This window comes from Primulina eburnea, chromosome 8, assembly GCF_022965805.1.
Source record: "Primulina eburnea isolate SZY01 chromosome 8, ASM2296580v1, whole genome shotgun sequence".
NCBI classification, from domain to species: Eukaryota; Viridiplantae; Streptophyta; class Magnoliopsida; order Lamiales; family Gesneriaceae; genus Primulina; species Primulina eburnea.
The window spans coordinates 26,504,053-26,518,054 of record NC_133108.1 but is presented as its reverse complement, the minus strand read 5'-3'; the positions used below and the strand labels follow the sequence as shown (position 1 = coordinate 26,518,054).

Below are 14,002 nucleotides of genomic sequence, written 5' to 3'. Positions count from 1 at the left end.
ATATTAGGTCAAGATATCACCAGTTGAGGGTTAAGGAGACGGATGTACATAAGACAGTGTTCCGAACGCGTTATGAATATTATGAGTTTTTAGTGATGCCTTTTGGATTGACTAATGCTCCAGCGATTTTCATCGATCTCATGAATCGCGTATTTCATTCATATCTCGATCAGTTCATTATTGTTTTCATCAATGATATCTTGTTCTATTCCAAGAGCTGTTATTTTCATGATCAGTATTTGAGGACGACCTTGCAAGTTTATTTTGAATAATATTTAGTTGATTGTTGTTTATGTAATTCATTTAGACTGTAAATTTAAATGTTTTACTATGAAATCATGTAAAAGCATAACATATTATATTTTACAATATATTTTTCTTATTAATTTAAATAATTGTATCAATACTAAAATAATCGACCGAAATAACCGAACCGAACCGAAGAAATTTTTTTGGATATCGGATTATATATTTGTAAAACCGAAAACCAAAAAAACAGAAATAAAAAACCAAAAATCAAACCAAACCGAACGATGAACACCCCTAGACAGAAATACGTAGTTTCTTGGGTTTAGCCGGTTATTATCGTAAGTTCATCAAGTATTTCTCGTCCATTGCAGTACCCTTAACATCTTTTACGAAAAAGAATGTGAAATTTATATGGGGACCAGAACGTGAAAACAGTTTTGATCAGTTGAAGTAAGCACTCACTATCGCGCCAGTACTATCAATGCCGACAGAACAAGGGGAATATGTGTTGTACACTGACGCTTCGAAGCTTGGATCGGGCGCAGTTCTTATACAGCATGAGAGAGTCATAGCGTATGCATCAAGACAATTGAAAATACATGAAAAGAATTATCTAATGCATGATCTAGACTCGCAGCAGTGGTATTTGCGTTTAAAATTTGGAGGCACTACTTGTATGGTGAGAAATGCAATATATTTACGGACCATAAAAGTCTTAATAATTTTTTCACCCAAAAGGATTTGAATATGAGACAAAGACGGTGACTGATATAGGTGGATTTTACTTGTTTTTCATGTCATGTTTTGTCCCATTGTGTTGCATTTATCGTTTAGATTGCATGCATTTTGTCATATTTTAGTTTATATTATGTTTTATTATTAATCATGTGTCTCGGTGTGAAAATGCAGGAGATTCATTCAAAAATGAAGAAAAAAGAATTATTTTGCAAAGGACTTTCGCCCGGGCACAAATTCACATCCGCCCGAGCGCCTGTGAGCTGTGATAAAATCAATTTTTGCTAAAGTCATCCGCCCGGGCGGAAACTTATGTCCGCCCGGGCACGCCTGTATTTTTGGAAAAAAAATAAGGACGATTCCATACCTTATTTTCTGGATATGGATGATATGGAAGGGGGAGGCACGAAATCAAGGGATTATTCAGACATATTTTTCTCAGCCACCACAAGTTGGAGAGAACGTTTCAATGTTTACTACTATATTATGCGCGAATTAGGCCAGTCTGCAATTCTTGACTTGAAGTCTTCTAACGGAAGCAAACATTTCGACCAGGCACGTATCGAAGGATACGAATAAGCGGAGATTCCCCTTTTCTGTGGAAAAGGCCCGTATCAATAATTATGATTTTACGTTTCGCGCTTCCCGCAGGATAGAGAGAGTAAGGGGGGAGGGGGCGGAAGATTGGTCCGCTCCGAAAAGCTGAGTTTTTCGGTTAACCCCGAAAAAAGTGATCCAAAAATGGATTTGACCTAAAGTTTCAGGGTATGTCCGACCAAAGATTTTAATGTAGTAGCCCGAATGCCGAATTGGGTAATCAACGGACTAATGGTGATTAATCATGATCGGAAGGTCCGAAGATGGTTCGGAAGCACCGAAGTGTTCGGAAGGTCCGAAGTGAGTTCGGTGGATCCGAACATGAGGTGTCAAGAGTCGATGGACACGTGCATGATCGGACGGTCCGAAGTGTATGATCGGAGGATCCGATCATGAGCTGTCAAGAGCCAATGGACACGTAGCGTTCGGACGTTCCGAAGTGGTGTTCGGAGGATCCGAACATGGCCTATAAATAGTGCTCGGATTTCTCATTTGTGACTTGCCATTCCTTGAGTTAAGTCTCCTCTTTGAGAGTTTTGGAAGGATTCTAGGGTTAGTTGTTGTTCGAGCGATAGCCAAGAGCTGCCGGGATTGGTAGCATAGCAGCGCCGGAGTTTCGAGGCAATCGACATCAAAGGGCTGTCGACGGACAAAGGTAAACCCTAAACCTTTGGTAGTACTAGGGAGTACTGGTTTTGCTAGCCGAGCATGGTAGTATTGTTCATTGGGTATGCTTTTGATGAATAGGCTTGGATTAGACCTGTTGTCTGGTTGTTCCAGTGGATTAGGATTGCAGTGATAGAGGTACGAAAGTACTATCCGAGATATCCTGGTTGAGTATACATTCTTATAAGTGTTGCATGATTATGTGGTGCATTGATATATGTCATATGATGCATGCTATTATGTCACGTTTATTACTGCACGTTGCATTTCATGTTGAGCCGTACCTCCTTCGAGATAGCCTTTGCTGTTGAGCTGTATCTCTTTTGAGATAAGCTATATCTTGGGGCCGCTCAGCCCTGTCTTGTGGACGCATGGACACCGAGAGTACACAGTGGCCGACGGGTCGGGAGGGCTTCGGTGGTCCGGGACATTTTAGGTCCACGTCTGTCTTGTAGTGGATGCAGTGACCCAGAGGTTGGACCGCGCGGCACTATCCACTTGGCGCCTCTAGACTGAGCATTGTTGAGATCCTTTTGTGACTCCTGTTTCTTGACTACCCCGGTATCATGATCATAGCATGTGCATTTCATATAGGTCTGTATACTCATACTTTTGTACTGGGCGTTCTTATCGCTCACGTCCTCGGTTTTGTTTATTCTTGGACACCCCATTCCCACGGGGCAGGCCTCAGGTTGGACAGCTCAAGAGGAGCAGGAGGAGGACGTTGAGTAGCTGGTTGGTTTAGTTTTCGGTATTGTTCTATTCGATATGGTTGTATTGGGTATTTTATTGGGTTGTATAACCATTATTTTTGTTGACTTTTCCGCTGTTATCTCTGATTATTGTTAATTAGGTTATTTGCATGCTTAGTTCTTGATTAGTAGGTGATTCTGGAACGGGTCACTACATTTATGCGCTTGGGGTTGAAGATTCGAAGATTTTCGGGCGTCGTTCCTCGCATTTTCATCTAGCCTAGTATGTCTAATCTAGTTTTTATCATTTTAACTTAGTTTTTTTTTTATTTCTAATATGAATTCGAATAGCTAAACTTCTATTATTTGTTGGGATTTAAGGGGATCTTACCCCAAACGTTGATCTAATTAATTTATATTTCGATTGTTACGTTATTCTTGATTATACTACTGTTTTATCTTGTTGTTAGAGCGTAGCTAACTTTAACAACGTTTTTATATTGCGAGTGAGTTCGAGAGAATAACTTGTGATAGGAATGAGTAGTATAATTCGTAGATCTACAATTTGCATAGACATATGAAATTGGATACGCGCCGATAGTCATAGTCCTAAGGGTCAAAAACTAGGGGCTTTCATAAATCGACATGCAATTCACTCTTGATAAATAATTAAAGAAATTTAATTACTTCATTGAGTAGAATTAGTTTGGCATAGCTTGAGAGAGTGTGTTCAATTGAATAGGAAATCCTGTCGGAAGCATATAATTAATATCGAACGAATTAATTAATTAACGAGGGGTAGGTGAACCGATATTGCCAACAAATGCATTTCTCATTGAATTTTAATCAACCATTTTTAGATATTATATTTCATTATTTAAATATTGAATCTTTTTATGTATGTTTATTCGAGCTTAGTAATACTAAAACAACCAATCAATTTTCGTTGCTAAAGATTTAATAACTGGAAATAATAATTGTTAAATACAGTCTTAAGTGAAACGATACTCGTACTCACGTACATTATACTATTACTTGACATCGTGCACTTGCGATAAATTTTTAGCATACAAAACCATATTTTTGTTAAGGTATTAACAATGCGAGTTTAGCTCGATCAAGTTTTTTGAGCCTTTGCCGGGGACTGTTAATTCACAATTTTATTATTAGTTATTTTCTTTAGCATTGTTTCATTTTATTAAATTAACACTCCATATTCTGTTACAGATATCTCATCCAGTGCATGCCAAAGCCACTTGACGTGGAGCTTGAGCAGTTCGACCTTGAAATTGAAAGAACTTTCCGCAGGAGAAGATAGCAGCAGAGACTGAAAGAACTGATGGAGAGGCACGAGAACGATCGTGAGGAGGAACATCGTGAAGATAGACATGTTGAGATGCCGCGCCGCATACCAATGCTGGAGTATGCCCAACCCTCTTTGGATGGAGTACGCCCCAGCATTGTGAGGCCTATTGTGCGGGAAAACCACTTCGAAATCAAACCAGCTATAATTCAGATGATTCAGAACACAGTCCAATTTGGAGGATCTCCAGTAGATGACCCAAACACGCACATCACAGCTTTTCTCGAAATTTGCGATACTTTTAAATTTATGGAGTCTCTGATGATGTTGTTAGATTACGTTTATTTCCTTTCTCATTACGTGACAAAGCTAAAGCTTGGTTAAACTGTTTGCTTGTAGGTTCTATCACCACATGGGAGGACATGGCAAAAGCATTTGTCATTAAATACTTTCCTCCATCTAAGACCATGAAGCTGCAAGCAGACATCACCACATTTGCTCAATTCAAGCAAGAGTCTTTATACGAGGCATGGGAGCGCTTCAAAGATTTATTACGAAGATGCCTGCATCAAGAACTGTCATTTGGGTTAGTCGTTCAAACATTTTATTATGGCTTGGTTACTCCAAATCGTACTATGATAGATTTTGCAGCCTGTGGAAACCTATTGAGAAAAACTGCCTAGGAAGGATATGAGTTGTTGGAGAAGATGGCTTCTAGAAGCTATAATCCTCAATCTGAAAGGAACAACAAGCGGAGAAGTGCAGGAGTTCACGCAACTTGATGTCTTGAACAAGAAATTGGACTATCACCACATGGGATGACATGGCGAAAGCATTTCTCATTAAATACTTTCCTCCATCCAAGACCATAAAGCTGCGGACAGACATCACCACATTTTCTCAATTCGATCAGGAGCCCTTATATGAGGCATGGGAACGCTTCAAAGATTTGTTAAGATGTCCTCATCACGAACTTTCACTTGGGGTTAGTCGTTCAAACCTTTTATTATGGCTTGCTTACTCTTAATCGTACTATGATAGATGCTGCTGCATGTGGAAACCTATTGAGGAAGACTACTGAAGAAGGATATGAACTTTTGGAGGAGATGGCTGCTAGCAGCTATCATCCTCAATCTGAAAGGAACAACCAGCGGATAAGTGCAGGAGTCCACCAGGTAACTGACCTTTCGGATATTACTGCACAACTTGATGTTTTGAACAGGAAAATAGATGGCTTGAACATGGGTGGCACAACTATGCGTCTTCAAGAGATATTCTGTGAAAAGTGTGGAGGTGAACATTATGTTAAGGACTGTCGAGATGGAAATCCCTTTTATGTGCCATAAGGGGCACCAGTGAATCAAGTGGGAGTCCAAAATCGTCCAAGGAATGATCCGTACTCCAACATAATCCTGGATGGAGGCAACATCCCAACTTCTCTTGTGTTGGTCAAAATAGCCAGAATCGAACACAAAGAGGACAACAATATGGGAAACAACCGATGTACAGATCTGATCCTCCTAGAGAAGAGAAGTCCAATTTGGAGCAGATGATGTCTAAGTTCATCTCATCTACCGAAACTAGACTCCAAAATCAAGATGCTTCGATAAAGGGGCTATAAAATCAGATTGGACAGTTAGCAAAGATGATAGCAAGTAGAGAACCGGGCACCTTGCCAAGTAACACCGAGACCAATCCACGAGAGCAAGTGAAGGCCATCGAGTTGAAGAGTGGAAAGATCTTAGAGGCCAAAAAAACAGAAAAAAATCAAGTTCCGGATGAACTGACTGAGTCATCAAAAGTTAAATCTTCCCACTCAACACCAGCACCCACTGCACAATCTAAAATCATTATTCCTCCCCCTTTTCCTGCAACACTGAAAAAATCAAAACTAGATGCACAATTCAGTAAGTTTCTTGAGGTATTCAAAAAATTGCATATCAATATTCCTTTTGCCGATGCTTTGATGCAAATGCCTAGTTATGCTAAATTTTTTAAAGACATATTAGCTAACAAGAGGAAGTTGGAGGTTCACATGACGGTGAACTTAACAGAAAATTGCTCTGCTTTGGTGCAAAACAAAATCCCACTGAAACTAAAAGATCCAGGGAGTTTTTCTATTTCTTGCATGATTGGTGATGTTGTTTTTCACAAGGCTTTATGTGATCTTGGTGCAAGTATTAATATTATGCCCTTATCTGTATTTAGGAAGCTCGGATTAGGAGAACCTAAACCAACAAGGATGTCCTTGCAACTAGCAGACAGATCTGTCAAACACCCGCGAGGGGTCATAGAAAACGTCTTGGTAAATGTGGAAAAATTCATGTTTCCTGCAAATTTTGTGGTACTTGATATGCAGGAGGATGTGGAGATGCCCTTGATTTTGGGGAGACCATTCCTTGCGACTGGCAAGGCCCTGATTGATGTTCAAGAAGGGAAGTTGAGATTGAGAGTGGGCGAGGAAGAGATTACTTTTGATGTTTTTAATGCACTTAAGCACACACTGCATTCTGATAGTTGTTATAGAATTGATTCTCTTATGTCTAACTAATTGCAGGATGCTCTTAGGGACCCTTTGGAAGCCACTCTCACTACTGAACTGCGCGAAGATGACTTGGACAAAGAGAAAACCGAAATAGTGGCATACCTCAATGCCAACCAACCATGGAAGAGGCAAATAAGGATGAGATTAGAGGATTTGGGAGATCGAAGAGACTTGATCCCACAGAAGTCAAGCCTGGAGGAGCCACCGACACTTGAGCTAAAACCATTGCTTCCACAACTAAAGTATGTATATTTAGGTGAGAATAACACTTTACCTGTCATTATTTCTGCTGCTTTGACAGATGTGATGGAGGACAAACTGTTGGAAGTTTTCAAAGCACACAAGAGTGATTTTGCGTGGAAGGTGGCGGATATCAAAGGAATCAATCCATCAGTCTGCATGCACAAAATCTTGATGGAAGATAAGTACTCACCTCTTGTGCAACCTCAGAGAAGATTAAACCCAAAGATGCAAGAGGTAGTAAAAGCAGAAACTATCAAACTCCTTGATGCGGGTATTATCTATCCTATATCTGATAGTGCATGGGTAAGTCATGTTCAGTGTGTGCCGAAAAAAGGTGGGATTACTGTGATCACAAATGAAAAGAATGAATTGATAATCACTAGGACAGCTACGGGATGGCGTGTGTGCATTGATTATAGGAAATTAAATTATGCTACCCGTAAAGATCACTTTCCACTGCCCTTCATTGATCAATAGAGAGGTTAACGGGTCATGAGTTTTACTGTTTTCTAGATGGGTATTCGGGGTATAACCAAATCATGATTGCGCCTGAGGACCAAGAGAAAACAACTTTTCACTGGTCTTTATGGCACTTTTGCTTTCAGACGGATGCCTTTTGGCTTGTGTAATGCCCCTGCCACTTTTCAACGATGCATGACCGCTATATTTCATGACATGATAGAAACTTTCCGTGAAATTTTTATGGATGACTTCTCGATTTTTGGCCCTTCTTTTGATGACTGTTTGCAGAATTTGAAGGTGGTATTGATGAAATGCGAGGAGACAAATTTGGTACTGAATTGGGAGAAGTGCCATTTTATGGTACAAGAAAGCATAGTATTGTGGCACAAAATATCAGGGAATGGAATAGAGGTGGATAAGGCAAAGGTTGAAGTTATCAAGAACTTACCACCTCCGGCATCCATAAAGGGAGTTATAAGTTTTGTAGGCCACGCCGGTTTTTATCGGCGTTTTATCAAAGATTTTTCTAAAATTGCCAAACCTCTATCTACTTTACTTATGAAAGATGTGCCCTTTTATTTTAATTCTCACTGTTTACAGACATACGAGGATTTGAAGGAGCGCTTGGTGACGGCTCCTGTCTTGGTGGCACCAGATTGGGATCTACCATTCGAGGTCATGTGCGATGCAAGTTATACTGCGGTGGGAGTTGTGCTTGGCCAGCGGCAAAACAAGGTATTTCACACAATTTACTACGCAAGTAAGACCCTAGATGAAGCTCAATTGAATTATGCGACAACTGAAAAGGAATTACTTAACCACTGCCATGACCGTGAGGTAGGTGGTCATTTTGGACCAACCAAGACGGCTTCCAAGGAACTTGAATGTGGCTTTTATTGGCCAACCCTCTTTAAGGATGCTCGTTCTTATGTACTTACCTGTGATAAATGCAAGCGGACACGTAACATCTCTAACCGTCATGAAATGCCTTTAAATAATATTATTGAGTGTGAGGTTTTTGATGTATGGGGAATAGACTTCATGGGACCGTTTCCCAACTCTTTCACAAAAAATATATATTGGTGGAAGTCGACTATGTGTCTAAGTTGGTAGAGGTAGAAGCATATGCCATTAATGATGCTCCAGTGGTCCTGAAATTTTTTAAAAAAATATTTTTAACAGGTTTGGGACACCACGAGCAATCATTAGTGATGGTGGCACACATTTTTGCAACAAACTCTTTGAAAAACTTTTAAGAAAATATGGTGTCACACATAAAATATCTACTCCCTATCACCCCCAAACGAGAAGTCAACTGGAAGTGTCTACCCGAGAAATCAAGCGGATTTTAGAAAAAGTGTTAGGTGTCAGTCGAAAAGATTGGTCTGTAAGGTTAGATGATGCTCTTTGGGCATATAGGACTGCGTTCAAAACACCTATAGGCACTACACCATATAGACTACTGTTTGGCAAAGCATGTCATTTACCTGTAGAGTTAGAGCATCGAGCATACTGGGCAACAAAAGCACTGAACTTTAATTTTACTGATGCAGGTGAGCGACGTCTGCTTCAATTGGACCAGTTGGAGGAATTTAGGAATCTGGCATATGATCTCTCACTATCGTACAAGGACAAGACAAAGAGGGCTCATGACAGGCGAATCATTGAAAAGGAATTCAAGGAAGGTGAAAACGTCCTCCTCTACAACTCCCGGTTGCGACTGTTTCTCTGAAAATTGAAGTCACGATGGTCTGGTCCATTCGTGATTTCCAAAGTTTACCCATCGGGAGCTGTAGAATTGCAAGATGGAAAGGATGGGACATTTACGATCAATGCCTAGCGATTGAAGCACTACATGGGTGGCAGTCGAGCCACGACTTGGAATCACCCGGTTCCAAGACAGTCCGAACTGAAACTGACCTACAGTCAAGCTCTCGACTATAAATCGAGAACTACCTCTCGTTCCCTTATCTTGCATTTAATTCGATTTTTAGTTTTTGTTCTTATTGTTTTACTTAAAAAAAATTGTCAAAAGCCGTGAAGCTTCCGCCCGGGCGCACATTTATGTCCGCTCGGGCACGCAGATTTCCCAAAAATTGTCAAAAGCCGTTAAGCTTCCGCCCGGGCGCGTCTCCTTTCAAAAAAACAATTTTTCAAAAACCGTGAAGCTTCCGCCCGGGCGCATATTTACATCCGCCCGGGCGCTCCCTTTTCAAAATTTTTTTTAAAAGCCGAGAGTTATCCGCCCGGGCGGAAACTTATGTCCGCCCGGGCGGATCGCGCAGATTTAAGCATCTGCAACTTTCTTTTCTTCGTCTCCACTCGAAACCTAGCCGCCCCTTCGAATTTTCTTCGCCCCTCCTCTATCAATCTCGCTCAAATCTCTTGTCTTGTGTCAATTTCAGGTACAATTAGGTGTTACCACCTTTACTAAACATCAAGACATCAATTTTCCGGTCACCACATTATTTTCCGACCACCTCTGAAAAACTCCGGCCAACGCTGCGTTATTCCAGCCGCCGCCTCCGAGTTCCGGCTAGCATTCTCTCGGCGACACACCCTCCTACTCCGGGCTTATTGTTCTTCAGAAATCATCTTCAACGATGTCACCAAAAAATGCTCGGGTAAGTTACACCGCCTCTTCATCTTCATCCCGAAACTCTCAGTTATTTGTTAATGATACCTCTAGGGAACGCTACGAAAATGCAAAATACATAGAGCTCCGCTTCGCGAACATGGTTTCCAGCTTGAGCAATTCATATTTATTATCAATCAAATTGAGAATAGAAGATGGGGAAAATTTTTTCTCCAACCACAAGCCGCGGTGGTACCAGTGGTGAGGGAATTCTATGCCAATGCAGCTGAGAGGAGCGATGGTAAGGCATTTGTGCAAGGAAAGTTGGTCGATTTTAGTTCAGTGGATATTAATAGGGTGCTTGAGACACCGGCGGTGGATGACTTGGTCTATGTGGCATGGGTAGCGGAACCCAATTTGGACTTAATGATGCAAAGAATCTGCTATCTGGGGTCTCCGTGGAAGACACCTGGCTCGCGCACTTGTTTTGCAGAGAAATATTTGTTAGTCCCGGATGCGCTGTGTTATGCATTTTTGGCCACACATTTGATGCCAGTCGGCCACACTAGTGAAGTCCAGAGGGAGAGGGGGTTGCTGCTTTACGCACTGATCACTCACATGCCACTCAATGTGGGCAGGATAATTCATTCGCAGATCCAGCTGAGCATTCATAATCCGAATGTGGCGTTGTTCTTCCCCCACATTATCACCGAGCTATGTGCGGGCACTGGGGTCGTTTTTCAGGATGACGATGAGTGCTTGCCACCGACCAAGGCCCTCGATGACACTAGCTGGATGAAGAAAATAGCAGTGTGACGGAAGGCTTTCCCGCAGTTTGGCCCTATATGGGACGGTTTTACTTTTGATCCTATGCCGCAGCAGCCAACACCACCGGCCTCGCGACCTCGACGTCGCCTTCTGCAGGACCGGATGGACGAATTGCTGCCTTTTCGAAGCATCATTTACAGTGGCAGGCTGTGAGTCAGACGTATCAGACGGCTACTGATGCCATGCTTCGCCTATCCTTGAGCCACAGTGGTATCGACCCAGCCCTTCTCCCACCACCCATGCCCGCTTTCCTGCCACCGTTTCAGTTCCACTATGCCGATGCACCTGAGCCGGCAGCTGACGTCATTCCCCCAGAGGCGCACGAGGAGGACAATATTTGAGAGGGGAGTCACTTATGTCCTTCTTTTTATTTCTTGCATTTCATTTAGATCCTTTTTGTTTATTTCTATTTCTGTTGCATGTTTAGGTCATATTGCATCTGTTTTGTTATGCACTATCTGTCTCTTTTTCTATCGTCTGTTGCATTGGGGACAATGCTCGACTTTAGTATTGGGGGTGGATGGGTGTTGTTTCGTGTGTTTATTTTTGGTGTCTTGTTGGTTATATTTGTTGGCATTTAGTGTTAGTCATTTTTGCATTGGTGTGTGTCAGCCGAGAGTGTTTGGAGTAGTACATTTTTAGCCAAGGATGATTAGGAAGTGATGAGACATGCCCTGTCTGTCGTGTATTCGCACACCTTTAGCACATACTTTGGTAAAGACATAAAGTTTTATTTAAAACATTGAATTCTCTTTGCACAAATGTTAAACTAGAAGCATGCATGATAATATGGTGCAAATTTAAAAACTAAAGTGGGGAACAAAGATGTTTGAAGGTGTGAATTGAGCTTGACTATATTCTCTCGAATCGAGGTAATTATGAGCAGCGAAAAAAAAGAAAAAAGATGGAGATGTAAGGTGTGGGGGAGCCGAATAAAGGAATGAAATCATATTCCTGGCTAAAGTTGGAGATGTAAGTTGTTGAAAAGCCGAATAAAGGAATGAAATCATATTCCTGGCTAAAAATATAAAACACATGGATTTGAATCTGAGATGAAAGGTTCTAATATAGTCCTTTTATTACTGTGTTCCAATTCAGTAAAAAAAAAGATAGAAAAATGGGCGTTGTTGGTGATTACTGAGTGCAGAGGAATAAAAGATAGTAAGATTTACACTAACAAGCTGATTTAAATCTCTGACAATGGTTGAGAATGGATCCCTCTGTCATTTATGATACTAGGACTAACAACACACATACATGTTCAGGTTTTAATTGAAACAATGTCTAGAACAAAGAAAGTGCGAAGAGTTGTGTTTTTACATTGATCGACAAGGGAATATGTTGAGTTTCGCTGAGGCTAGTTGATGACTATGAATTCACTGTCGAGCTACTTTGTGTCATGTTCTATTTTTTTCTTGTCACATGTTTTGCTCGAGGGCCAGCAAAAAGTTAGTATTGGGGGGGTTGATATATGTGGATTTTACTTGTTTTTCATGTCATGTTTTGACCCATTGTGTTGCATTTATCGTTTAGATTGCATGCATTTTGTCACATTTTAGTTTATATTATGTTTTATTATTAATCATGTGTTTCGGTGTGAAAATGCAGGAGATTCATGCAAAAATTAAGAAAAAAGAATTATTTTGCGAAGGACTTCCGCCCGGGCACAAATTCACATCCGCCCGGGCGCCTGAGAACTGTGATAAAATCAATTTTTGCGAAAGTCATCTGCCCAGGGGGAAACTTATGTCCGCCCGGGCGCGCCTGTATTTTTGGAAAAAATTGTGGACGATTTCTTACCTTATTTTCTGGATATGGATGATATGGAATGGGGAGGCACGAAATCAGGGGATTATTCAGGCATATTTTTTGCAGCCACCACAAGTTGGAGAGAACGTTTGTGCTTGGAGTTGAAGATTCGAATATTTCCGGGCGCCGTTCCTCGCATTTTCGTCTAGCCAAGTATACCTAATCTAGTTTTTATCATTTAAACTTAGTTTTGTTTATTTATAATATGAATTCGAGTAGCTAAACTTCTATTATTTGTTGGGATTTAAGGGGATCCTACCCCAAACGTTGATCTAATTAATTTATATTTCAATTGTTATATTATTCTTGATTATACTACTGTTTTATCGTGTTGTTAGAGCGTAGTTAACTTTAACAACGTTTTTATATTGCGAGTGAGTTTGAGAGAATAACTTGTGATAGGAACGAGTAGTATAATTCGTGGATCTACAACTGTTTACCCTTTGCTTTCAATTGATCTTTGCGTCCGCTGCTGCTACCACCACTTTCGAATCGAGGAGGAGGAACTTGGGATGGAGGTAGTGGCGGTCTCGGACTCGGTGCAACATACGGAACACTTCGTTGTCTCAGCAACCCTGCTTCTGCTCCTTTGGCACGATTCAATGCATCCGAGAAATTATCGGGTCTCCCAGTATTGACCAACGTAAAGATATCTGGATTTAGGCCATTTATAAACTGATCCGCCATGGCCTCATCATTACCGGAAACGTGAGGTGCAAAACGAAGCAAAGAAGAAAATTTAGCAACGTACTCTTCGATATTCAGTTGCCCTTGCCTCAGGTTTGCAAATTCAGCGCCTTTATCTTTCCGGTAGGATACAGGGAAGAATCGCTGATAGAACTCAGTCTTGAACACTTTCCATGTAGTCTCAGTGCCACGCTGTTCTAGTGCTCTTCTCATATTCACCCACCAATACTTAGCCACGTCTTGCAGTTGATGGCCAATGAGCTTCACTCTCTTCTCATCACTGTACCCTAGAGACTCGAACAACATCTCGATATCCTCCAACCAGCTTTCGCATTCAATTGCATTTTCTGTACCCTTTAAGGTCGGTGGTCGGAATGACTGGAATCGCTTTAATAGAGTCTCCATGGGCGTAGCAGTGACATCCATCGTATCTCCGGATGTGCTCCCCTGTTCTGGCGCTAATGGTCGTAGAGGTACTGCTGCTCTTCGAGGAGGCATGTATCTAATAATCCAACTGATTAGACTATAAGATATACAACTGTCTCAGCCCTCCTCTAGTCAGTTACCTCTGATCTAGAATCGGTTCTGATTCAGTTTATTACATGCTGTAA

The 14,002-nt window shown here is 41.2% G+C and overlaps 1 non-coding gene across 1 annotated transcript; it reads right to left on the bottom strand.

The window, feature by feature from the left end:
* Window positions 1-5,114: 5,114 nt before the first annotated feature.
* LOC140840304 (small nucleolar RNA R71) lies at window positions 5,115-5,217 on the bottom strand. The gene has a single exon (XR_012119890.1). It is a non-coding gene; the product is annotated as a small nucleolar RNA R71 (small nucleolar RNA).
* Window positions 5,218-14,002: the final 8,785 nt, after the last annotated feature.